Source organism: Dermacentor silvarum, chromosome 3, assembly GCF_013339745.2.
Source record: "Dermacentor silvarum isolate Dsil-2018 chromosome 3, BIME_Dsil_1.4, whole genome shotgun sequence".
NCBI lineage: Eukaryota > Metazoa > Arthropoda > Arachnida > Ixodida > Ixodidae > Dermacentor > Dermacentor silvarum.
In genome coordinates, this window is record NC_051156.1 from 216,277,896 (window position 1) to 216,303,426 (window position 25,531).

General features: G+C 44.8%; 2 pseudogenes; one reads left to right on the top strand and one right to left on the bottom strand.

Moving 5' to 3' along the window:
* The first annotated feature begins 20,671 nt into the window (after positions 1-20,671).
* On the top strand, positions 20,672-20,882 carry LOC119447005 (U1 spliceosomal RNA; annotated as a pseudogene).
* Positions 20,883-21,015: 133 nt separating this feature from the next.
* LOC119446925 (U2 spliceosomal RNA) lies at positions 21,016-21,167 on the bottom strand (annotated as a pseudogene).
* Positions 21,168-25,531: the final 4,364 nt, after the last annotated feature.

Here is a 25,531-nt window from a genome sequence, read left to right on the forward strand (position 1 = left end):
CGTTATATAGCACAACGGTCAGTGCATATCGGGCCTCGCTTACATTGGGGTACGCATCTGCGGCCAGGCCGGTCTCTCCTCCACGGTGCTTGTATCGTCCTGAAGTACGCTCAAAATTCCAGGACTTCAGAAAAAGTCAATCTATCACCGTCTGCACAAAGCAATTGAGCTTACTCCTGTTGTACAAGAGATACAGTAGTCACTCACGTACACATCTATACTGACGGAGCATCTACCAGTTCTGGCGGTGCTGTCGTCATACCGACGAGAGGACTAACACTGCGATTCAAGACGTCACATGTAACGACGTCCACGGCTGCAGAACTCACGGCTCTGCGCAGTGCACTTAAATTTATTGATGCAGACTCCTGGTACATGGGCCGTGTTTTCCGACTCGAGACCGGCTTTACACAGTATGCAGTCAGTTCTCCGACATGGAGCTCACGAACAGCTAACGTACGAAATTGTCAAAATTCACCACGACATCAAACACAAAGGCCACGAAAATATTTTTTGTGGCTACCTGGCCATTGCGGGGTCAGTGGAAACGATCTCGCAGACAAAGCTGCCCGAGGTCACATCAAGAACAGCACGTACAGCCTTCCCATTCCTCTTTCCAGGAGAGACGCTGCGAGGCAGCTTCATCACCTGGCACGCAAGATCTATTTAACAGAGTAGAACAACCCAAATATAAGGTGCACCAGGCTACACGAACTGAACCTTTCACTCCTACTCCGACCTACACCCGGGCTTCACCGACTTGAGGCATCGCTTCTATACCGGCTGTGGTTGGTAGTGGCTTTCACGAAGGCGTACTGTGCTTTGATTGGAATGACCGAAAGTGCTACGTGCGACGTCTGCGGCAGCGAAGAGAACATCGAACATTTATTGTGTCACTGCGATCGATTTCAGTCAGAAGGACATATACTATGGACTGGACGATCGGCCGTTGTCCGTGCAGGTGCTACTTGAAGACCGTTCCCATCGCTCGTCGGCGCACAAAGCGGCGAAGGCACTTTTATCTTTCTTGCGGGCGACTGGCCCATGTGAACAACTTTTACTTGCTCAGGCCCTCCTGGTGCGTCCGCGAGCTCACCTTGTCCTTCCTCCCCCCCCCTCTCTCTATGTCATCTTTCTACTCCCTCTTTCACGTCCCCCAGAATAGGGTAGCCAACCAAATGCCCTTCTAGTTAAACTCCCTGCCTTCTCTCTTTCTCTCCTCCTCATCCTACTTGTTACGGTTCGCCCGTTCATTCATCTAGCCTGTTTGACAGAACTGCGCCACCTATAGAGGTTTTTTGAAGAAAAAAAAGTGCTCGAAAAAAAAAAAAGCTATATGGATAGGAGAGCGACCTAAAGAAACACAAATGAACACGCAGTGAATAAAAACCGAATGGCCGATGTCAAGGTAAAATAAAGAGATAAAAAAACAAGTCGCACATGTTGCGTTGTAATAACGATAATTGATCGTGTTGAAGCTATAGCACTTGTCGCTGAAACAGATAACAGTGCAGCGAAGCCGAAGACACGGCAATACGGGAAATCAAATAAAATGGCAAATACGGGCATTTGCACGGCGCAACGAGGGACGTATGGAGGGCAACCGAGAGCACCTAATCAGCGTAATGGATCTCTGCTGTCTGTCCTCGTGACAGGTACGAGGTAAAGAATGGGAGTGGTACACTGGCTGTTTTCGATGCCGGCACGTAGCGAATGAAGAGACGGGCGATGGAGGACAACGCAGTGGAACTCAACCACGTTCAAAGAAACCTCGCTGCGCTGCAATGTGCGGACATTTATTTATTTATTTATTTATTTATTTATTTATTTATTTATTTATTTATTTATTTATTTATTTATTTATTTATTTATTCCAAGAATACTGCAAGCCTCTGATTAGAGGCCTTAAGCAGGAGTGGCTACATACATGAGGAACAATGCATTTAGTACAAGGCACGAAGCTTGAGCAAAATGAAATACTAGCCCTGAAACTGAAAATATGAACAGCGTGTCATTTGCGAAAACGTAGCCTTTAGCGCTAACAATTGGAAGCCATTCCAGACGAATAAAATTCAAACGGCTCTTAGCGCTATGCTGGCGAACATCTAAGAGACAGAAAAACAGAAAACTAGAATAGTATATGTATATAACGCGTGGTAAACGATTTCAGAACATAAATCCTATAAAAAAAAAAACACACACACAATGAAAAAGTATGTAAAAATGTAAAAATGCGGAGGGCAGTTGATGTACCCCGCTAATTTATACAATTTTTTAAAGCAGTTTTAAGAATGTAATTTCAATGATGTCGCAGGCAACCACCGCAGCAGGAAGTACATTTCATTCTCTAATGGTTCGGGGAAAATATGAATTTCTAAACGCTTCAGTTTTGCAGTAGTAATCTTTAAGCTGCTTAGTGTGGCTAGACTGAGTTGATCGATGAGTGAGAGGCTCGGTATACGTGTCCTTGTCTATGCCTAATTTTCCATGATAGAGCAGATACATGTACTTTAATAGTTCTTTATATCACCTTTTTTGTATAGGTAACTAGCTCTGCTGCTTCGAGCATTACTTAGATTTCTTAAGGCACAATATCTGACTTTGTATCCTACGCTTCCCTTATTCTGGATACTTCCTAATCTTTATCATATGTCATTTGTTTGTCTCTCTCGCCCGAATGCGACGTGTGATTACAAAAAAAAAAAAGAAATTCAATGCATACCACTATAACTGAACTGGTTCGTCATTTTGATGTACAGAGTTATGGACTGTGCCCAAAGAAATTGGTAGTTTTGCGAGTGAATCCTTGGCATTTACCTTTAAAATACTCTAATGGCACGCACTGACGCTTGCTCACGATATGGGTTTGAGCGGACTCTTACAAATATAAGGATGAATGTCTTCTGAGAGACTGAACACAACTAATGGCAGATATTGGAAGTGCTCACACATTTAGGACGGCAATATAAAGTCTCAGTACAGCAATGTCTTTAATGTAGGAGCAATACCAACGAAGGTGAAAGACAAGGATCCTATCACGGTAGCGTTCGTAAATCCGTAGTTTTATATGTCGATTAATCTAAGAATAGTTAAAAGCAATGCCGATTTCAATTACTTATTCAGTTTGCGTAAGTTCTAAAGGTTTAGCATAGAAGGTATGACAGTCTAAAAGAGCAATATACAAGCAAAGTACAGCGCCAGAGGCTGTGTTGTAGACATTATAGGATGATACCTGGCACCACAGTTACCTATAAGATTGGTCTGGTAAACTATACTTTGAACGACGCTATCTTTAGCCCGGAGGCGAATAACCAATGTGACCGAACCACAGAAAGAAGCTGCACGGTAAATAAAGGCAGTACCTGCGGCAATATACCGCTCTAAAGCTTCATATTTGGATTCGGCTTTCGGTAAACAAACGTAAAGCCATTCATCTCTAACAACGCTTCCAAATATATTTTTTGTTTATTTCTTTTTTTTGTGTGTGACACTATTGCTCGGCCAGTAAGCCCTCAATATTGGACTAACAGCCTCTCTTCACATTCTGAAATTTCAATGATACCTCAGGCAGAAAAAGAAGGAAATATGGGAAGGTAAAGCTTATTTAAAATCTCTTTTTGCGATGAGACGCGTCAAACTAAGAGGGAATGTAAGAGGGAGTATATTTCGAGCGACAGGGAGTGCTCAGTGGCATCCAATTTCTGCCTTGAGAAACGAATAAAGGTTATACATGAAAAAGGTATTTTCAATCCACCCATCTGACTACTAGGTGCATGTCTATCCAGTAGAAGCAAACAGAGCAGACGGCTGCCTTCTCTCTACACTTTTACCTTCGACAGTATCGGCATCACAGGCTTCGGCGCAAGCATTCCATCAGTGAAACTGGAAGTTGATCCACTTGGATTAGCCCCAAGAGAAAATAAAACAGAGCCCCAAAAAACAGACATAAAACAGAGCCCCAAGAGTTCGGCTTTCTCCACTGACGTATTTCAATACTTCATGCTGCGCTAATTTCATATTTTCCAGACAAAGTTTACTTTTGATAGAGCCTTAAAATGTGTGGCAGTACTAGCGACTTCTTAATTGAAATTCAGTGACCGACTTGCTTTCGCTATTGCCGAATAGGTCACTGTTTGTGAGTATATGTGTGAAGTGCATGTGTGAAGTGCACCTAAACCATATTTAAACCAGGGGAACACAGGAATACATGACAAAGGTATAAATGACCAATGTTAAATAAGAGCTAATTTTTTTCGCATATATATATATATATATACAGGGTGTTTCAGCGAACACTTTCGAAAATTCTTAAAGGTTGCCTGGGAGATAGCACAAATCTAGTTCATGAGCTGGTCTGTCTACTCGAAGAGGCGGACATTACTTGCACAAGAAATTGAACTGCATAGTCAAATAATTACCAGAAATTTATTAATTAAGTTTTTAACTAATTGTCTGATGGCCCATATTGCAATTTACAAATTGTAGCCGTGGAGTTCGGAAGGCGGATCCACTTAGAAGGAATTCTCGGGATGACACCAGTTTCGAGATATTAATTCCCGAACTTTGCGAAGAAATGCATTGGCGTTCCAGTTAGGTCCTTAATAAAACGTCGCTTTATGCATTGAAGCACAAAATTAACTGTTCTCGTGTTAGCGTGGTCTTGCGTGTGCGCACGGACACGCACGTTATACGCGATGCGAGAAATGCGCCTATTCGGCAAGACAGCAGGCACGGTCCCGAAATTCTTGAAAGGGTATCTAAGAAAACATCGCCCTAAAGAAAAGTTCTACTAAACCGGAACACATCGTTGTTCACAAAATGAATCAACTGCACTTGGAGCCTCTACTTCATAACACAAACATGTAAAGTCTCGCCGTGTCATTTTAACCCGCGGGCGGAAAACAAACGCGCAGCCAGTCTTAACAACGCACTGGAAGGTCGCTGAATAAGTTGTTGTAGTCCTAGTATATCGGCGGAGTTTCGTTGCACGCTTTGGGCTAAAAACAGCGGAGATGATGAATTTAGTCAGACGTTCACGCTATTTTATTTGTTTTATTACCTTAGACTTCTCTAAAAAAATGTGGTTGATCCCTCTTATATAGGAATCGGTATAGAACACGAAAGTGAAACGTGTCTTCACAGAAGTAGTGTAATGTTTATTGCACATTGATATATAATGTCTATTGGTGTTTTGTGGCTAAAGCGCCCTTAGGCGTTGATGCACCCACGCTGACGCCTGGTGGCACGTCTCCTCCATCACGACTACCAACGTCGATGACCATGAGCAACCGTCGTGCATATGGAAGCTGCACTACGCTGCACACGCTAGCACAACGCGAAAGACGAAGCACGTAACTGACACACTAATACAACGCGCAAGACAAAGCACGTAACTGAATCGTCACCGAGTCAAATCAGCGCGTACAGCGCGTCGTAATTGCAGCCTCCGCGATCAACTTCAGAAACATTTTCAGAGCTAATTGCAGAGGCCACGCTCCGCTGTGCTGAGTACGGTGAACGCCACCTAGTAGTGCTTCTGCGAGAACGCGTTGGTAGTGCTTCTTGATGCCAGCGTCCCTTCGAATGCTGGCATCGAGGCGTCGTAGTGTTGAGACCACCGAAGCGTTCACTGTCGGTGCGCGTTAGTGTCATAATGCAGTACTTCTCTTTTCTGATCGTAGGCGGCGGCACCGCCCCGAGCAAGAGCGCGGGTACACGGAGGAGTGTTAGATATATAAGGCGCGTCTGTGTAGCTCTCTGCAAATGCGTTTGTGGCGCAATGGGTTAAACGCTCAGCGATCTATCGTCGCGGACCGAGAGGTCGTGGGTTCGATTTCCAAATTTTGCATGTTTGTGGAACTTTTTCTTCTGGTTTCTTTCTTTGTATTATGTTCGTGTATGTTCGTGTGACGTATTTCCGTGACGGAAATACGTCAGTGAAGTCTTGGTGGACCCCGGCATAAAACACTTTCGTGTTAAAAAGAAAGAGAAAACATTACTGACGAACTGCTATCGTTTTTTTTTTTAAATCTTAGTCATGGGAGTCGAAGGAGCTGGCTGCCGGTGGGTTGCAAGGCACCGAAATTTAATTGAATTGCAGCCAAGTGGCTCCCTCCCCCTCCCCCCCCCCGCCTCCATCTAACAGTACAATAAATAAATAAATAAATAAATAAATAAATAAATAAATAAATAAATAAATAAACGCGATAACTAAACGTCGAAAAAGAAAAACATGAAATAAAGATAATTAGTTTTAGAACAAAAGGCGACTCGATACCTTTGCGTCCAGGTTCAAAATGCTATAGTTATTGCGTCTGAGTGACTAGATAATTGAGTAAACGTGAATCCAGCTTCTGCTATATTTCCATCTTGCCTATATTTCTCGATATTTCTTCATCTTCCTTTCATATTATTTCTGCAAGGAAGTTGCTTTTTCATAAGGAACGTAGCGGTATAGATTTCTTCTGGGATTTTTTATTTCGTTTCTTAATTATGTCTTTCCGAGCCGTAGGAGCCCGCAAGTATGCGCGCTTTTTCTTCGTGTTTCTCGCTGTTCCATCTCCGGTGACTGCCTTAGCTAAACTTGGGTCACGATATCGCGAATCTCTTAAGACAAATTTGCTGCTTTAGAGGAGATTCGTAGACAAGTGCGAGAACGTGTTCTGGTTACGGCACTAAATATCATTTACAAAGTGCACATACCACAAATGAGCTCGATACCGGTGCTGTTCCGTTTAGAAATGAGCCGGTGAAAATGAAAAGAACAAATACGATCGCTGACGCTACTCCACGAATTGTTCCTTCCAAACATTCACAGGGGCTTCAATTCAATCGGAGCCTTGACTCCACGCTGTAACATGCAAAAGTGAGAGCCTATTTCAGGTAAACTACACGCAATTACTGTCGATGAGATATGTGCCATAAAGAAAATGAAAGGGGAGAATTCGACCTTTCTATTGATTTTATTGCAATACAATGCGCAAAACGTGTTGCTTTCGATAACTAGCAAGCAAGGCACATAAGACAAAAAGGAACTCGCATAACAGCACTAACGTACTCACTAAAAAGAATATTCGTGGCTACCTATTTTACGAGACGAGAGACCAGTTGAATATCTATGGCTTGTCTATGTCCAATTAAGCACTACACCGAGGCTTCCAAGTTCCATGCGCCGGGCAAGGTTCTTATTAAAAGCTCCTTTTTTTCCTGTTTATGCTCTTGTTATCCTAGAATATCCGCAAAGAAAATGCCGAACTGATGAAGGACACAGACAATTTGTCAGTCAGCGCTCTCCAATTTTTTTTTCTTTTTTTTTTCTGGTGACTTCCATTCGTCCTGGTACTACTGCGCTGCTAGCGCATACGCCTGACCAGGCGACCGACCTATGCTTCCACGATAAACTATTTAGTGAGCACTTGGTAACACCAGTCCTAACAGACAATGGTTCCTAGGAACCCAACGGCTCATCCGATTGTGCAGAATACGATTGCGAAGGACACAGAGAAGAAGGGAAAAAAAACTGGAAGAGGACAAATAATGGTGACGATAACGACGGTAGCGTTGATGTTGATGAAAAGTCCCCGTAATGGGGAACAGGGCACACATAAAGGAACACTAAATTCATGACGAAATAAAAAAAAAGGCGGGATCATATGACTAGACGGAGCGTAGAGGCGCAGGACCCGAAACGAGAAGAGAATCTCGAGCACGACAATAGGACCGAAAGACGCTCTCGGGACACAATGGAGGCAGTCGTCATTGTCCTCGGCGGCAAACTCCTACGTGCACGCCGAAAGAGCAACGCTTTGCGGCCAACAACGGCAACAGTGGCGTGGGTCTGAGCGCCATTTACGCCATTGTGCGCCCCCTGTTGGGATGCAACGATCGCTCTTTCTCGCCCCCACGGCGAAGCAAGAAGATCACGGCCACTCAAACGCGAGTTACCGGCGCAGCACGGAGACGGCGGTGGCCTGGAGAGCAGAGCTGTGCTGCTGGTGTCATTCGTCGACGTCGCTTGCGCTTGAATGGCGCGGCGTGCGATACAAATAAATTCTGCACGTGCGTTTTTTCACTTTGTTGTCGTCCGGCTTGCTTCTCTTCCTCTAGTAAGACACGCTTTTTCACAACGCTTTGGTAACTTCACACCATGCGAACCGTTCGATGATGATGATGATGATGCCTCAATACTTGGCACAACCCACTGAGGGGGATAGGCCACGAACCGGGTGGTATTATGATAGAAATTTGAAATAAATTAATTTATAAATACATAAGTATAAGAAGAAAAATAAATGAGTAATTCAAAATGAGAAATAAAGCAATAATAAAAGAATTTAGTAGTGTTTACTAAGTTAGTCAGCCTTGCCTGAATAGGAATAGTAATATGAATTTAATAATAAATTAAATACAGCAAAGGAAATACGTAGATTTTGAATAATAATAATAATAACATAATTGTGGTTTTATGACTTTACTTTTTGAATTTGCTAAAGCTATAATTTATTGAAGGATAAATAAAGCAATCGCGTACCAATGGGAAAATATTAATAAGGCAATCTTTTTGTGTCACATAAAAAGTTATAAATGGCTCGGCAAACATTCCCGTGGCCATATCCTAACACCGTGGCTCCAAGTGAGAGTAAAACTGAACTGCTTAACGGCAGTCCTAGATTACGAAGTGGGATTTCTAAACATCGTTGTCGATGATTAGAAAACCGCCGACAGGATAGTAAAAAGTGATCAATAGATTCTGGTTCATTGCAGAGGTAGCATAATGGTGATGCCGCCAGACCACATCTGTGCAAGTAAAAATTTAGTTGTGGAATACGGCATTGCAGTCTTGTCAGTGTTACTTCGAATTGCCGGTTGGGACACCACTGTCGATTCCAAGAATAATTTAGATGTATAAAGTCTGTTGATTTTGCTAGTGCGAGGCTTTTCTTGTCTTCAGTCAAAGCAAACTGCCTATATCTGGCTGCAGTGATATACGCAGTTGCCGGCAGCACAGATATCGCCGGACCCTTTAAAGAAGCTCGTGCTAAAGAATCAGCTATTTCATTAAGTTGGATGTCTCGGTGGCCTGGTACCCATACTAAATGAACTAACTTTAAGTGGGGAGGAGCTAATGTATAAAACGTGTTTAAAGCTGTCAAATTTGTAGATGCGTTAAGCGCGCTGCATACAGAAAGTGAATCTGTGACAATAATAACTTTTGTAACATATAGCGGTAACTTTCTCAATGCAAGAATTATTGCCAGAAGTTCGGCCTGAAAAACTGGTGTGTAATCTGGCAGGCGAAGTGAAAAAGACCAATCGAGGGATGGTGAGTATAATCCCACGCCTGCCTTCTCTTCACACGAGGAAGCATCAGTCGCTATTACATTTATTGGGAAATGGGCCAAATAATCTTGCAAAAGGGCATTCAAATATGTTGGTGGCAGCAGTTTTGCGTTATTGGGGAAAATATCCGCAAATTCTATTTTAAAGGACAATTTGGAGCTATCTAACGGAATGATTTCCCTAATGTGAACATTTAAAGGTGTTAATTGTTCCTGCACAAATACAACCTGTGGGGTATGTAACCGAGGCCACGTGATCTCAAAAAATGAATTTGGTTCACTAATAAATATATATTCTGTACGTCTAAGAGGCGACTCATAAGCCCTTAAGTAGGTTTGAACCGTAAGCATGCAGAATCTCGTGTGAAGAGAAGGTAAGCGCGCTTCCTGGTATAACACGTTATTAGCAACGAATTTAGGCAGGCCTAAACATATTCGAAGAGCTTCTCTCTCTAAAAGAACAAGTGGTCTTATTTTATATTTTGCACCTCCGGAAAACAAAACACATCCAAATTCTATAATCGGTCGTACATACATACGGTAGATCATAATTAATGTGTCACTTCGCATACCAGATCGCCGGTTACTGATTCTACGTAATAAACCTACAGCTCGTGTCCCTTTCGTTGCAATATTTTCTATGTGAGAACGCCAGCTAAGTTTTTCATCATATGTGATACCCAGGTACTTAAGCGACTCTACTTGTGGAATTATTCTCTGATCACATACTAAAGATAAATGTATCGGCCCGGAAAGCGGAAAGACAAGGACTGCACTTTTGTTTACGTTTAGAGACAGGTGAAGAGTGTGAAGCCACGTCTCTAGCATACTGAGGTATGTTTGCAAGGACAGATAAAGGGAATTGATGTCTCTTGCTGTCGCGAAAAATGCGATGTCGTCTGCATAGACATAGAGATGAACTTCCCGGCTCAGTGGAACTGAACTCATCAAAAGGTTAAATAGGACAGGAGACAGAACAGCCCCCTGGGGCACCCCTCTTGTCTGATCGAATTTTGTTGAAGAAACGCCGTTTTGAAAACAATAAAATTTTCTATTTCTTAAAAATGCAAAAATCCATGTCGTTATATATCTCGGAAAATTGTAGGACTGTAATCTGTCCAGTAGTAGTGGGTACTCGACACTGTCATAAGCTTTCGCCACGTCAAGAGTCACTAAAGCACCCAATTCTTTTCTATTTCTAGCAAGTTGGATACGGCTTTCCAAGTCTACATGCGCACACCAAATAGAGAGACCAGGACGGAAACCTATTTGACTTGGGCTCAGTAACGAATTTTTAGATATATGATCGATCATGCGATCATATAGAACTCTTTCAATAAGTTTTACCATATTTGAGGTAAGAGAAATAGGTCGAATATTGTCAAGATTGTAGCCAGCTCCTTGTTTTTTAAGTAGCGGAATTATTTTGGCTGTCCTCCATTCTTGAGGAATCCAAGCATTTTTTAGAGAATAATTCACGGTGTTTAGAAGTTCCTCAGGAGACATTGCAAACAAAATTTTTAACATGGCATTGGAAATGCCATCAGGACCTGGTGCTGAGGCAGGCAAAGATCTAACGATATTGGAAAGCTCCGACACTGTGACTTCCACAAAGTCATCCGCGATGGGAGGTCTTAATTGTCGATTCGGCAAACGTGATGTTAAGCGTTGAGCTAATCCCTTTCCTATGAATTCTAATGAAGCAGCTGTCTCACGTGGTGAAAGAATTATCGATGTAGTATTCGCTGATGTCGGTATGAACTTTCTATACCGAAGGAATCTGAACAGTGCTTTTTTGTTGTTAGGCTTAGAGAGGAATTCATGATGTTTTTTATCATATTCGTCTTTGGCATTCGATACAGTTCTTTTGAATGTGGCAGCTGCAAACTTATAATCACTCCAGTTACTCGGAGACTGATTGTAAAGTAGTTTTTTCCAAGCGGCTTTTCGTCTTCTATAATCCCGCGTGCACTCCGAATTCCACCAAGGAGAGTGGGTACGTTTATCTTTGTTAATATTGAACTGAGATCTTTTATATGAACTTTTTAATACCGCGCAAAGACTCATGGCTTTGATGTCATCCGGCACCGTTATCTGGGAGTTGAGGGTCGCTTTTAATACTCTGAAATTTCTGGTAATTGACAAAAATTCGCGCCGGAGACTCTAAAGAAGTAAGAGGGCACAGAATATCAAATCTAATGGGTAGATGGTCACTGTTTGAAGCAGAGTCGACTGTAGACCAGGAAGTCACGCACATCCCCGCGCTGGCAAATGTTAGATCCAATGCTGATTTATAACGGCCTTGAATAAACGTAACTGTTTTCGTGTTTAAGCAACAAAAATTTTGATTAATTGCCCAGTCCGATAATCTTTTTCCACATGAGTCTGTTCGGAAACCCCAAGCCACATGGTGTGAATTAAAGTCTCCCGCTATCACAATTTCTTTCCTACAAGATTTGACAACGTTATTAAGGTATCGAATATCTTGAACACCTGCAGGAAAATATGTATTAACTAAAGAAAACGGAGAACAACCAGGAATAGTTACATCTATTGCTAGTATCTCGCACTCCGTAGACATATACTGATATGATATTGTTGCTTTGTGGCATATTTTATTTGTTATCAGGAAAGCGAGTCCTCCACCTCTGGATGGACGGTCCAATCGAAATAAACGGTAGTTTCTTATGTGGAAATCTTGGCCATGTGATAGCCAAGTCTCCTGCAAAAGAATAATGTCGGGAGAAAATTGAGAACAAAAATATACTAAATCTGTGGCTGCAGAAATAATGGAACGGCAGTTCCACTGTAATACCTTTAAAACACCTATGATGAATTAATGCCTACTGTAGAAATCACTTGCTCTAATAGACTGTCTTTTAAAAAATCTTTTTTCGAAAGACTGTCTTTACCGTGTTTTGCGGGTTTTGATTTATGGATAGAACTTGAAGAATTGGGGTTAGCATCGGATTTAGAAATGTTATCTCTAACAATTTTTTTGGTTTTGGAGTGCGGGACAGAGGTGGATGAATTATCATTAGGTGATCTTGTGCGTTTAAGCGTCGGAAGATCCATTTCTACGTCCTGGTTGTTTTCCGACACTGATCCAGAGAAGCATCCGTTGTCGGTCTGCTGAGTTGAAGTTGATGGTCTTGCATTTTTAGTGCTTTCTGCAATGACTGGCGAGGGATCTATTAGGTGCCCAGCGTTCGATGTAATGGGATTTGTAGGAATCTGCGAGCTAGTGTTAGGGCTCGTTACAGAACTGAAAAGCTGAATCATTTGTGATGTCATCACATGAGCTAGAGTCTCCGATAGGTTTGATGTTAGTCGTTCCATAGCCTTTGAGAGCGCTTTTTCGACAGCTATCGCAATAGCATCGGAAAGGGTCGAGTCTGCAACCATTTGTTGACGGGCTGTCACTCCTGCATATCCCTTAGATCTTCCCTGGACCTCAGCAACAGCATCACGGCGTGAGCAACGTCTCCTTTCAATTACTTCCAGGATTTGAAGTTCCTGTGTTCTCGCAGGACAGTTCGAGTAGTTAGCGGGGTGACCACCACTACAGAGACAGCATTTCTCTTCTTCGGATGAACAATCAGTGAAATTGTGGTTGTCACCGCAATTACGGCAACGTGGCGCAGATGTGCAGCCCCTCACGTTGTGACCGAATCGCCAACAGTTGGCGCATTGTAGAATGCGTGGAGCTAGAGCTTCAACCTTATATATAAGGGGCCAGACCTTGATTTCTGTCGGTCGCAATGTACCAGCACATGTGATTATCACTGACTCAGTTGGAGTCTTCTTATTATCAATCACTCGGCTACACCGGTAAACGGAGATGACACCAGCCACCGAAAACATCTCTAAAATCTCTTCAGGGGTTAAACTGACGTCTACACCTCGTACAATGCCTCTAGAGCATGCAAGATGTGGTGGGACGAAACATCTCACCGGATGTGAAGCGAATGTTGGGCAATTGAGCAGTTCCTTGGCACAGTTGGGGTCTGGCGAGCAACATAAAATACCTCCCTTGCCGAACTGGCGGACCTCAGTGATCTGTCGGTAGTGAGTTGACGCCTTCTGCAACTCCACCTGAATCGTCTTCGGGTTTTTCATGTTAATTATACCCCCGTCGGTAGGCACCATGGCCACGGGAACGTTGCCGGTTCCACTGCGGAGAAAAAACTCAAGCGGTAGCTCCTGGGGAGCCACCGAGGCTGACCACGGGGAAGCCCCGAGGCCAGGTGATGAGACAGACATGAAGCAAGGCTGAGTAACTCAAAAACACATAAGAATTCTTCAAACGGAAATAAAAAGAGTAACGTAAGATCAAGGTGAACAAAGAAAATACCACCCGATACTTGACCCAAGCCCCCAAAGCAGGAGCTGTTATTACAGGGATCAAACGCAGAAACGTAGGAATCGAACGCTGCAGTCGAACGCTGCAGTCGACTAGGAGAGCGAACCGTTCCCTCTCTTTATTCACTACAGTTTTTGATTCCTCACCTTCTATTCCATGTTTCGCGCTTCCCTCAGTAGCACGTTCGTTGTTCGCTTTTTCCTCATTGGTTAAAATTGTATAATATATATATTATACAATTTGGCACATACAAATATATATTATGTTATATTATTATTATTATTATTATTATTATTATTATTATTATTATTATTATTATTATTATTATTATTATTATTATTATATTATATTATGTTATGTTATAGTTTACGCACTTATACGCATTTACTCTTTCTCTCCGCCACCGCGGTGGTTCAGTTGCTAGGTGGTTAGGACGTTGAGCACGATCAAGGTAGCGGGCCCGATACCCGGGCACGGAGGCTGCATTTATATGGGGCCACAGATGAGCAGAATTAGTCCTGAGTTCTACACTATGGCGTCCTTCATAACTAGCTATGCTGTGCAGTTTCGAGACTCCACAATTTAAAACTCTTTTCTCTTTATTGTTTATCCTTTCCTCTCCCTTTGAATTCTACTGGCCGCTATTTCAGTGTCAACCCCATGGTTAAAACGCTGAAATTCTGTCTGCGGTTTTTTAATCATCATCAGAATCATCATCAACATCATCATCAACATCCTACCTTTATGTACAGTGCAGGACGAATGCCTCTCCCAGCGACCTCCAATTACGCCTGCTTCGCACTGTCGTTTCATAGTATGAAAGCACAAACAATGACACAGGTACAGAGACAGGACAAGCGCTTCTCCATTGTTTCGCTGCAGTTCCTATTGAGCAGTGTGTGACGGTGCGTTCGCAATGTTTTGTTTCGCAGTCAAACGGACTGCGCGTCACACAAGTGCTTGGCAAAGTGCCAGCCTCCTTGCACCCGCAGATGATCACGTGACCTCCAACAGTCGCCGCGTGGGCCACACATGCACCGTCGATATTGGGACAGCGAAATGACAGTAACGCACCTCGTGAGTTACTGTCAGTTACTGTCAGTTACTGTCAGTTACTGTCAGTTACTGTCAGTTACTGTCGTCTCGTGAGTTACGGAAATTGCAGTAAAGAAAAAGATGAAAATAAACGCAGCATTCGTCCAAGAACTTTTGTCTGTAAAGCGGGCGCCTCCACAAGTGTGATATCTATGCGGCGGAGCCTGACGTACGAAATTTGAGTTCAATGTACTGTCGAATTGATTACAACGAAATGGCCTGTTTAAGGAAGGATTCCGTATACCCCGGCCGGATTCCAATGGGCCATGTGTGTTGTGAGTGCCTCTACAGTGAAGACTGCTACAACGAATTTGCCTGTACAACGAAACATGCTAGGCGTCCCCGAGGGCTGATTTGTAGCTTTACGAAGAACGCGCGTAACGGCACCGATACATCCCCCTGTAGCCGCCACAGACCGGCCGTGCAGATAGGAAGAGTCACCGTGCGGGGAGCTGCAGACACTGCAGTAGCGATGGTAGCCTCCTCCCGAACCACCTTTACTATAAACCACGTGATGATCTGCTCGGAACTGACGAGTGACGGCACATTCAATTGGCCATTATGCACGGGATAACGGCGAAGGTTGACGGAAGCAGCAGTGATGAATAGACTGCAGACTTTTCCGAATTCTGAAGAATTTTGAAGATCTTAAGAATAATTTTGAAGCGGCAAGCAATAGCGGCATTCGATGCTCTGGAGCTGGACCTTACGTCACTTCCAGGTTTCGCCGCTGAGCGTGCCGCGAATCTCGCTGCCGTAGCGTCGTAAAAAAGATGACTTCTTTAAGTTTGTGTTTTTAATTCGTCTCCACACACTTCAAAAGCAAGGAAACCAGTAAAACCTCAAGCTGAAAGTAGTCACTAAAACACAGGTGCTTATTAATGACTACCTATGAAATTGAATCTTGGTTTATGAAAACTACGGTGTATAATACTGGTTTTCTTTTTCAGGCGTAGAAAGAAATTGTTTCGGCTAACGGATAAACTATCATGTGCGCATTTCTCACGCTGTAAGGAGGACGTACAAGGTACCTTGTGAGATATGCACAAGGTATTTTATTACACTAACGCATTCTAATCGCTTGGTTCAGAAGAAAACAAGACCAAAAATTCTTTGAATGGGCAGTTTGTGTCTGGTCTTTGCAACCGTGCTCCTGTTTCTTGCGATTCTAAATATCATAATACGAAAATGTTTATAAAGTTTTTAAATAAAATTCAAACAACTAACTAAGAAGGTGGTAAAATAAGAAATATATACAAAAAATGTCACAGTTTCGCTCTAAGGGCGAAGCAATGAATGCGATAGCAACACAGCAATGTCATACGAAGTAAGGTGAGCGGCTTTGGTAGCAATATGAATTGTAGTAAACATGAGCTGATTAAGTAAGCAGGTGTGCTGCGGCGTAAGTAGACCGACATGAAGAGAGACTCGATGACCACGAGAAGGCGCGTGTGAAACGGTGGTGTTGATGAGAAGCGCTTCCCGTGGGCTGCGCGTGCGAAGGGACAGACCTGTAGTGCTGCACTGCCGATCCGGGCAGCATTGCATGTGTAGCGTGCGTTGGAAAATGTGGCCCGACTATTACTAACTGAATGAACAAGCGTGGTTTGAGCGCGCACAAACAAACATGAATAGATCACACTGAATGACTGCAGACAACGACTGTCAAAACGCTGGCAGCGAGCCCATACGCCGCAGCTGGCGAAGGTACGTGCGGTCTATCGCTTCAACGGAAACTGAGCGGCGAATGCACGGGGCGTAAAGGTCAGAGCCGTGTGGAGATAAGAGACGGTGCGGGCGAGCGACGCGCGCGGTTGTTGGCAGAGTAGAAGTGCGCCCCCCCCCCCCCCTTGCTCCCTCCGGCGCTGGCTTCCCGCTTCCTTGCTTGCGCGTGGGTGATTAAGTGCGTTCGCTCTCCGTGATAGCGCGCGTCCCCGCACGCTTCCGCTCGGGCATACGGCCCGCGGCGAAGATTTTATCTATAGGGAACCTCACGGCGACGGCGACGGCGACGGCGACGGCAGAAATCCGGTTGAAGTGTCCATATAATTGCTATCGCAAGAAAACGGGGCGATTAGAGAAATTCCTTTCGCGACTTTTTTGCAGTCGGGTGAACTCAGATATATAGTGACACCATATGAAAAGCACGTGCATCTGCCCATACTAAACGGAGTTGTTTATTTAAAAAAAGGGGGGGAGTCCATAACGTTCAATTTAACGAAGATGTGTTTAAACCAGCGGCAGCACATTTTTCGCAGGGTTTAATATTTCCAATCTTGGTCTGCGTAGTCAGTGCGTCTTTCGTTTCTGCATATCAGTTGTGTACGCTGCTGACTCGCAACAGTATTCTTCTCGGGCATTTAAATGCCCATATCCACTGGCCACGTGACGTCGTAAGGCAGGAGTGGGTAGTAGTAGAGGGTTTACTTGTCGGTGGCTGCCGCATAGCTGCTACTTTAGATTTGCAATATAGTATTGCTAGTAACATCAGTCAATGTCAATGGTTGTGGTTCCACTAACAATGGTAGAATAGACCACTGCTACTACTACTACTACTACTACTACTACTACTACTACTACTACTAATAATAATAATAATAATAATATAAAATAATAATAATGATAATATTAATACCCCACTGCAACCACTACCGCTGCCATGATTTAATAATATTGACTGCCGGCACTATTCTGATTCTTTTCAACTTTGTTGTACAACCACTGCTGAGAGTACCAGGGGTAGTAGTAGTGGTTAAAAAAAGAAGAAGAAAAAACACGCTGCCGCCGCTAATGCTATTGCTAGTTCCAGTAGCTGCAGTACCTAATAGCATAATGATGGAGAGGGGAGAGCGCAGCAGTAACGCAGTGATAGTGACCGTAATTGTTGCAGCAGTAGCATATACACGGTTGAATTTGCAACTCGAGCACCTGCACGTGTGGCGCGAAATTTGCAAATGAGTTCACGTTCTGCAGAATGTAAATACGTTTCGGTGGTTCGTGAAAGCTTCCCTCGCGAATAGTCCGTAGGCCGTGGAACACCGCGTTAGCGAATCTACGACTAAATGACCGTCACGAGAGAAAGTATGTAAGGGCCCGCACAGGCGGAGCTCGCGTAGCGCGGCGAATACTGGCGCAAAGGAAAGATTCCCTTTTTCCTGAGGGCTTGGAAGGTGCGCATTCACATCGTGCCAGTTGCCCGTCCGCAGCATTGAGAGACACGGTAAACCTGAGCTAAAGGAGGGCTGCGGCGTTGCGCGCCCCAGCCGAGACCCTTGCGCGATCTCTAATGATGGGTCGCGCGTGCGTAAGTGCCCATTAGGTAGAGGCGTGCGTCGCATGCATACGTAGTGCGATTAAGGTGGCCAGTGACGGGAATGTTGCAAACTACGCTTTCTGAAGTACTACGGAGAAAAAGATCACGAAGAAAGCCGTAGTTAACGTCTTGAACAAGAATAGGTATGCTACGGGAGAACTCAGAGTCTCGGCGATTTAGTGTTAAGAAGTAACCGGGCTGCCCAGTAGGAAACGTTCGCTTAGTGACAAATAGAAACCAGGTGAATTTGGTCCAGTGAAACCAGTAAATATACAATTAAAATGAGATGCGACAGTGTTCGTCCCAACAGCGTTAGACCCGATCGAGCTTAACTTCATCTGCGCGAATGCAGCCTCAGACAAAAACCGGCAGGTAAAAAGAGGGAGAGTGAGAGAGACAGACAAACAGACAGACTCACATTTAGGCTTGGAGACAATTTTCTGTGGCAGTGAAGAAAAAGCTAGGGGGGCGGAGCCTCTGCACGTGCGTTACTGCGCGAAGTAGTCTGGCCGTGTCTCACAGAGCCTTTTCGTTTCTCGGAACACATACTGGGGAATCAGCGTATATAGCGGCGGTTTCGCAACTGTCAAGACAGGGAAGGGAAACCCAGAAATATAGGTCAAATTTAACACTCGGAGGTGTGCTTTGTCTTACTTTGCTTCTGTGAATAATCATATGCTTTTACTTTCAACAAAATCGGAGACTCGCTTTTAAGCATGAAATACTTTTAGCTCCCGTTGTCGGCGACCTTCACGTAACCTTGAGTCAAAATCTAGAGCCGTTATTCGGGCACTGAATCGAGAGCATCGGAGCATCGTTACGAGAACAAAACGAGGTCATCCGGGCAATTGGTCAAAAGTTAAGGAAATGCGGTATCTGGCCCCCAACCCTTTCTACAGGACCGCATTACATACGCTAGTTACTGCCCAAACAAGTTTCAAAAAGATTGCTTCCGAGTTCTTCCTAATGTTTCTTCACAATATCACTGAAGCTATAACTTCTAGTACGCTGAAGTTTTGCTTGTCATTTCCAATAGCGACCTTCAAAAGGCAGACACTGAGCACCGTACACTTGATTGTCATCTTTTGGCGCCGAGACAGGATGGCCTGTGCTCTTTTAAACGCCAGTGAACTCTGAGTTCCGCGGCACAATTTCTGCGTCGCCTCGAACGATGGCGCCACGCTGCGTGGCGCATCCTTTAGGCGCTTTGCTTCTTCTAGCTGGGCAGTGCTCTCTGTCTCCCTGACGTTTTTCGCTGCCTGTCGTGCGGCTTCAACCGGTTTTCTTCTTCTAGCTGGTCAGCGCCCATATGGACCAGTGCAAAGTATGGCGTGCTTCGGTGTGATGCGGTGTGTTGGGGCGTGGTGGGGTGTGCCGTTACGAACATGCACTACACCCATCTTACGATTGTGGCTAGTATCATCTCCAACCAGTCTGCTTTGCCGGTAGTCATTTCATGCTTACATGTACTCTCGGCTATGGCAGAGCCTTTTTTTTTTTTTACAGCAGCAGAAACATGACTCAGCTTGTTGCGAATATACTGCACCAAAACGGTGGGGGCCACCTATCACCGCTACGGCAAAAAAAATCATTACATTTCTCGGCAATCAACACATCGTACATGCGTGACGCTATCATGGCTAGACTTTATGCTTCAATGGTGTGTGCGAAAACCCTGCATGTCTCTGTCAGGATCGGAGGATGCATCGGTGGCAAAGAGTTCAACGGAGTGCTCTGTTTAGAAAAGTTCATTACAACAAATGACGATGCGAACACTGCGAGACATGGTGACGACCGAATGCCACTAGGGCAATACAATATTAGCAACTGTGCTTTATACACACAACGCGTGTCCACATAATGCTAGACATGTTAGAGTTCAGAGGCGCTTTGTACTATGCATTACTACTTAAACCAACAGACAACATGAACGCAAGTTGCACCGCCAAAGAAGGCGTCTGTGACGACGATCTAGTTGTACCTTACAAATGAGCAAGAAACGCTGGAACCGGGCTAGTTGCTCAAACTTTCGCGGTTCCTATGACACTCAGCGGCTGTAGATTCTGCGGTAACCTGCTTCCCGACCCTACAGCCCCTCCCGACGAGACGATATTTCGTCAACATCATGATTTCATGTAACCTGCTTTAGTTCATCAATTAAATAGTTCTAATTATTTGTTGTAAATGATGACAATAAATACTATTTGTAGAAAATATGTGGAGCTGGGTAAATAGGAGAGAAAGTGGAAGATAACAAACCACGAGCGATCCCCGCCTCACGTGCCAAGCAGTGACGTGTCAACTGTAAGGACTAGTCCGGCTTTGGTGGCGTTTGTCGAGTCTTTTCAAGATCAAACTTAAATTAATAGGACCATTGCAATTTGTATATTGCACAAACTAGGTATATAGTTTTATGGGTAGGGGGCTCCTGCGTTGTAACAAATTGTTTTGCAAGTTTGTATTGCTTTGCAGTGTTTTCAGTTTTACGTAAGGTATTATTCACCGTTCGTGCCATATGCCGGACTTCTTAAAATGACCTGCTATTCCGAAGCTAATCTTGGCATACTTACCTGGTGTCGGGCTTCCGGCGATCCTGAAGTCAAGTGCACATGTGTATGTTTGTTGAAATAAACTTCTCTTTATCTAGGTCGGCGCCCCGTGCCGAGGCCTTACCATTGCACTGCGGTTGGCTGAATCACGCCACTACCCCAAACCGGGGCAGATGGGACATGTAATTTTTGGTAGTGGGGCTTGGCGTTCGCGCCGGCCCCTTCCATGCTCAATTCAAAAATTAGAAGTGGCTGCCTTCATGACAACTGTGTGGCGTCCTTTCGGATTCTGTACTTGATGGTTCAAATGACTCGATTTTTAAATGTTCATTATATATCTATATTTTGTCTCTCGTGCAATACCGGGCCGACCCACGGCGGAGATGAAGCAGGCTTCAAGCACTCCGCCAAGTTGCAAAAACAAGTTTAACATCTTGGGTCCAAATACAATCCGTATCATATATCAAGCTGATAGGAACAGATACGACACTTTGACCAGCGTCAGTCATGTCTACGTTCGCGCCATACACGTGCACGCGATCCCGCATATTCAGACTAGTGCCAACCAATCTGAGGGTCTTCTGTCTCCCGACGTCATGCTCTACGTAGGCTCTTTTCCTCAGTTCTGCTTTGACTGTGAAATGGGTAGGCAGGGTGCTGTACAGTCTGAAGCATAGCGTGCCTGCAAAGAACGATGGCATGAACAGAAAAGGGAATGGGCGCGGCGGCGGCGGAAGGAGGCCACCGACGATGAGCGGCCCGTGGACGCCAAGCGTATATACAAACATGCTGCCCGCTAGTATCGCGAGGCGGAAAGAAATGCAAACCGTCCATGTGGCCCCGATCACCCGAAACTTGGAATGTTTCACCGGAGCAACGGTCAATCACCACATACACTTCGCTGGTCATCCACCTTCACAGAGTGGAATGGCACTGAATTTTTTCATGATCATTTTTATGATTTGGGAGTGTCTTATTGACCCTTCTGATGACCGAGACACCTTTTTGCTGATCTGAAATAATTGTAACAACACCCGAATCATGAGCAGTTCCGCAAGTGTGGCGGTGTAGTTGTCGACGTACGTCTTTCCGAAGACGCAGTTAAATTATTGTTAATTGTTTCCTTCTTTTCTCTATGGTTCTTCAAGGGTGTACTTCGTTGGCATGCATTCATTTGACATAACGCTAACAATATTTGTCGTAATGACTTTAATCAGACCTATCCCCTCTTTTTCTTCTGCTAATAATGGCGTTAACCTGTCATTTTTGTAGCTTACATTGATGTTGTGTCTTTCATATTTTATCTCAATTTTTTTTTTGCCGCAACGTTGTTCTGAGTATTTTTTTTTCGTCTTGATATGGCTACAACGTAGAAACAGTAAATATATAACCCAACTGAACCATTAACAACACCACCAGAGCCGTGGTCGTGTTTGTAACGCGACCGCAATGAGTTCGGTAGGTAGCGGGTGCAAAGTAAAAGAGGGGCTCTAGCCACCAGCGGCACGGTCGCCTCGTTTGACACCAATCGCTTGGAAGCGAATAGGCAGGGCATGGGCTAAACACCATTGAGGTTTCAGTTCAAACCAATGCCACGTTCATGATGTGTTGGAGTATCTGTAATCTGGAAAAAGAATGGTTCTGCAGCGTTGTGCTGACTGCCAAAGAGGGCCATACACCCTCTGCTGTTGCTGCTTCGTGCGCGTATCACTGGGTATTTGAACAGCGAACTTGTGGTTCTCGGGGAAGAAGAGTTTCTTGGACGTCTATGAACGCGCTTTCTTATAATTAGAAACAGTCGCGTGTTTTTGCCCATGCTGCAATAATAGTGCGACCTGTTATATGATGTCCGCGACCATTTTCTTTGTTGACTTTTCTTGAAAACTTTGTTTTGGCCCGTGGACATTTTCTTTCTGGACTGTCCGTAAAACTTTTGTTTCTGTTCAATATGAACTTATTATATTGTGTTTATTTTTGTTAGTAGCTTTTGAGAACTGTCTGTTTTGCGTTTCTCGTCACGTCACAGTCACACATTGTTGACTGCTGCTTTCATGTCTTCTGTTATCAGTCTATTAAACTTCTCTTTATAACTTACTCTACTAGTGGTAATTTTCTTGATGATAATCTACATTGGCTGCTTTATAGTTAAGACTTACGAATTATCTCCGTATAATTTCAGGTAAATACATTCACTATTGTAATTATTTGCGTATATGTTGAATAAGCCTCTTATAAACAGTGAAGCTTTCTGACCATACTGAAGTCGGGTCACGGACATAGAGGATATTGACTGAGGCTTCTCGTTACACTGCGGAACTAATCATCATCATTCTCATCATGTATTCATGATTAGAATGATGATGATCAGTGCCGCAATGCTACCGCCAACCAAAAGCTATTGTAGTTGAACATGCGCATAAAAACATCGCAGAGCAAGCACAACTTTAACTAACGCTCGTGTACACCACATAGAACTTCACAGTCTTTTTTTGAGCTTCTATTCCACCTATACTGTTCGAGGTCGTTGTGTATTTTGTTGGGTTCTGGCCCGTCGTGTTTGGTCAGCGACCACATTTTAGCTCCCCCATTCTCAGCGCCCCAGCCACGTTTACTCTACGAGTTAAGCCACAGCTCGCTCTTACGCCGAGCAGCTTTTTTCCTTATTTCTGTCTGGCGCTTCAACTTGCGGCGACAGGACAATCCCCGTCGCACACAGTGTAACTGAATCATCCCCGTGGCAAGAGAGAATGGCAGAAGCCTCCAGCACCGTCAACGGTGCGTGTAGCTCCTCGCGCGCTTCGGGATGCGCTGGTGTCTCTCTCATTGCGTTTTAGTACTAGCGTTGCTTCCTGGAAGAGGCTCGGTCCTCCACGAGTACTCCAATGAGTGGGTGATGAACTTCTTGTAGCATAGAGGAAGGAAACAAAACAGGAGAGGCCCTGACGGCAGTTTTTTGAAGCCGGAAGTGCAGCCATGTTGGTGTGCCACCTCTCTTTGCGCCTCTAATCAGGGGTTCTGCAGCTCGCCGGAGCAGATAGGCGCGAACTTTGAACTTGCATTGTTACGAGCCACCGGAAGTGTGAGCTCCTGACGCGCGTCAAAACAAAGCCTACAAAACTTCTGTAGCAGGTTTAGTGAAGCAGACGCGCTCCTGTGTTTTTCCGTGGCACATTGAAGAAGACAACGAAGATCCGCGCCGTGATTGCTTGAGTGTATCTGGTGCTGACCGACATTCACACTCACAGACCCCAAACACAGCTTTCAAGCTTACACACCACACTCCAAAGTCAGCTTTTCTCGCGAACAAAAGGTGCTGCAGGAAATACACCGGCGGAAAAATCGTATCTCACTTTTCAGAGACCGCGAGCAACAGCGAAAGCTTCAGGAGCGCAGTTGCCATGGCAACGTTGACATTTGGGATACCCGTTCCAGTGCTGCTTCGCGAGAAACAGCACGTGACTTCCGCCACACCTTCTCCAATACGTTCGTGCTGGCCAGGGCCTCTCCTGGGGTTTCCTTCCTCCATGTCTTGTAGCCAGGAGGGCTATGAGGTCAAGCTCCAGAAGCGTCGCACAAGGCATCTGCATCGATCAAGCTTGCAAACTGGCCGATCTGATCATGCCCGTAGTGGTCCGCAGCCTTCCGCCATGATTACGCAAAATTTTGCGGCTCACGTGTGAACGTGTTTGTAGGTGTACATGTGCATGTGAGTGTTTATACTTGCGCGCATGCGTGCGTGTATGTACATATGTATGTGTGTGTATGCATGCATGTATACGTACAAGTCAACCACAAAAGTTTGCGGACCACGCGAGCGCGTGCCAGACTGCCTATCCGCGCCACCTAGCGGTACGCCACCTAGCGGCGACAGGGGCGCTCTCCCGGATATGAGCCCTCTTGGTACTCGCCTGCCTGTTAATTTTTTATTCCCGTGCATGACATTGTTAGTTCGTTGTGTTGACGCAGAGCGCTGTCTGCGATAAGACCGCCACATATCTGGCTTGATAGCAGTATCGGAGCAATCACTGCAACCTTTGTCGACTGGTGTGCCAGTGGGTAGATAAGTTTCACGAAGCGCTGCGACGATTTTTTTACGCGACGTTTACTGGCGCACTTTGGTTGGCAGCATCTTGGTCCAATGAGTGTTGCTGCTTCTGCGTCTTGAGAGAAAGGGTAGGGAGGTGTTTCACTGTCATCAAAAATAAAGAAAAAGCGGATGCATAGAAAATTTTCTTTCACACATAGGCGCATCTTCGCATCAGTCGCTGAAAACGTAGTAGACTTGCTTCAGGCCACGTGGTGATTGCCTATTTGGAAAGATGCCGCTGCGTGTTCCACTTGACCAAAGAAGGCACATTGTGCGTTTATTTATAGAGGGAATACCTCAGCGCGAAATCTGCCGCCGAACCAACAGGAGCCGGACTGCCGTGAATAGGATTATTCAAGCTTTCCGCGACGATGACAGATTCACAGATATGGAGCGCAGTGGGCGTCCAAGGGCCACGACTGAGGAAGAGGACCGCCTGATTACGGCCGCCATCGTGGCTGATCCTTTTCAAAGTGCAGAGGATATCCGAGAAGCGCTCTCGCTCACGGTATCGTCTGAGACTGTAAGAAGAAGGCTGAGTGAGCTTGGCCTGCAGTCTTTCGTAGCAGCACAGAAGCCCTGCCTCTCAGACAGCCAGCTACAAGAACGACCCATGTTCGCTACAGCAATGAAAGATTGGACAACAGAGAAATGGGGCGATGTCATCTTTAGCGACGAGTCAACTTTTTCCACGCGCTGGGACCAACGGAAGCGGGTTTGGCGTCCACTAAACTGCAGGTGTGTTTACAGTGTATTGGCAGTTAATTCACGAAGCTAATTCTGCAT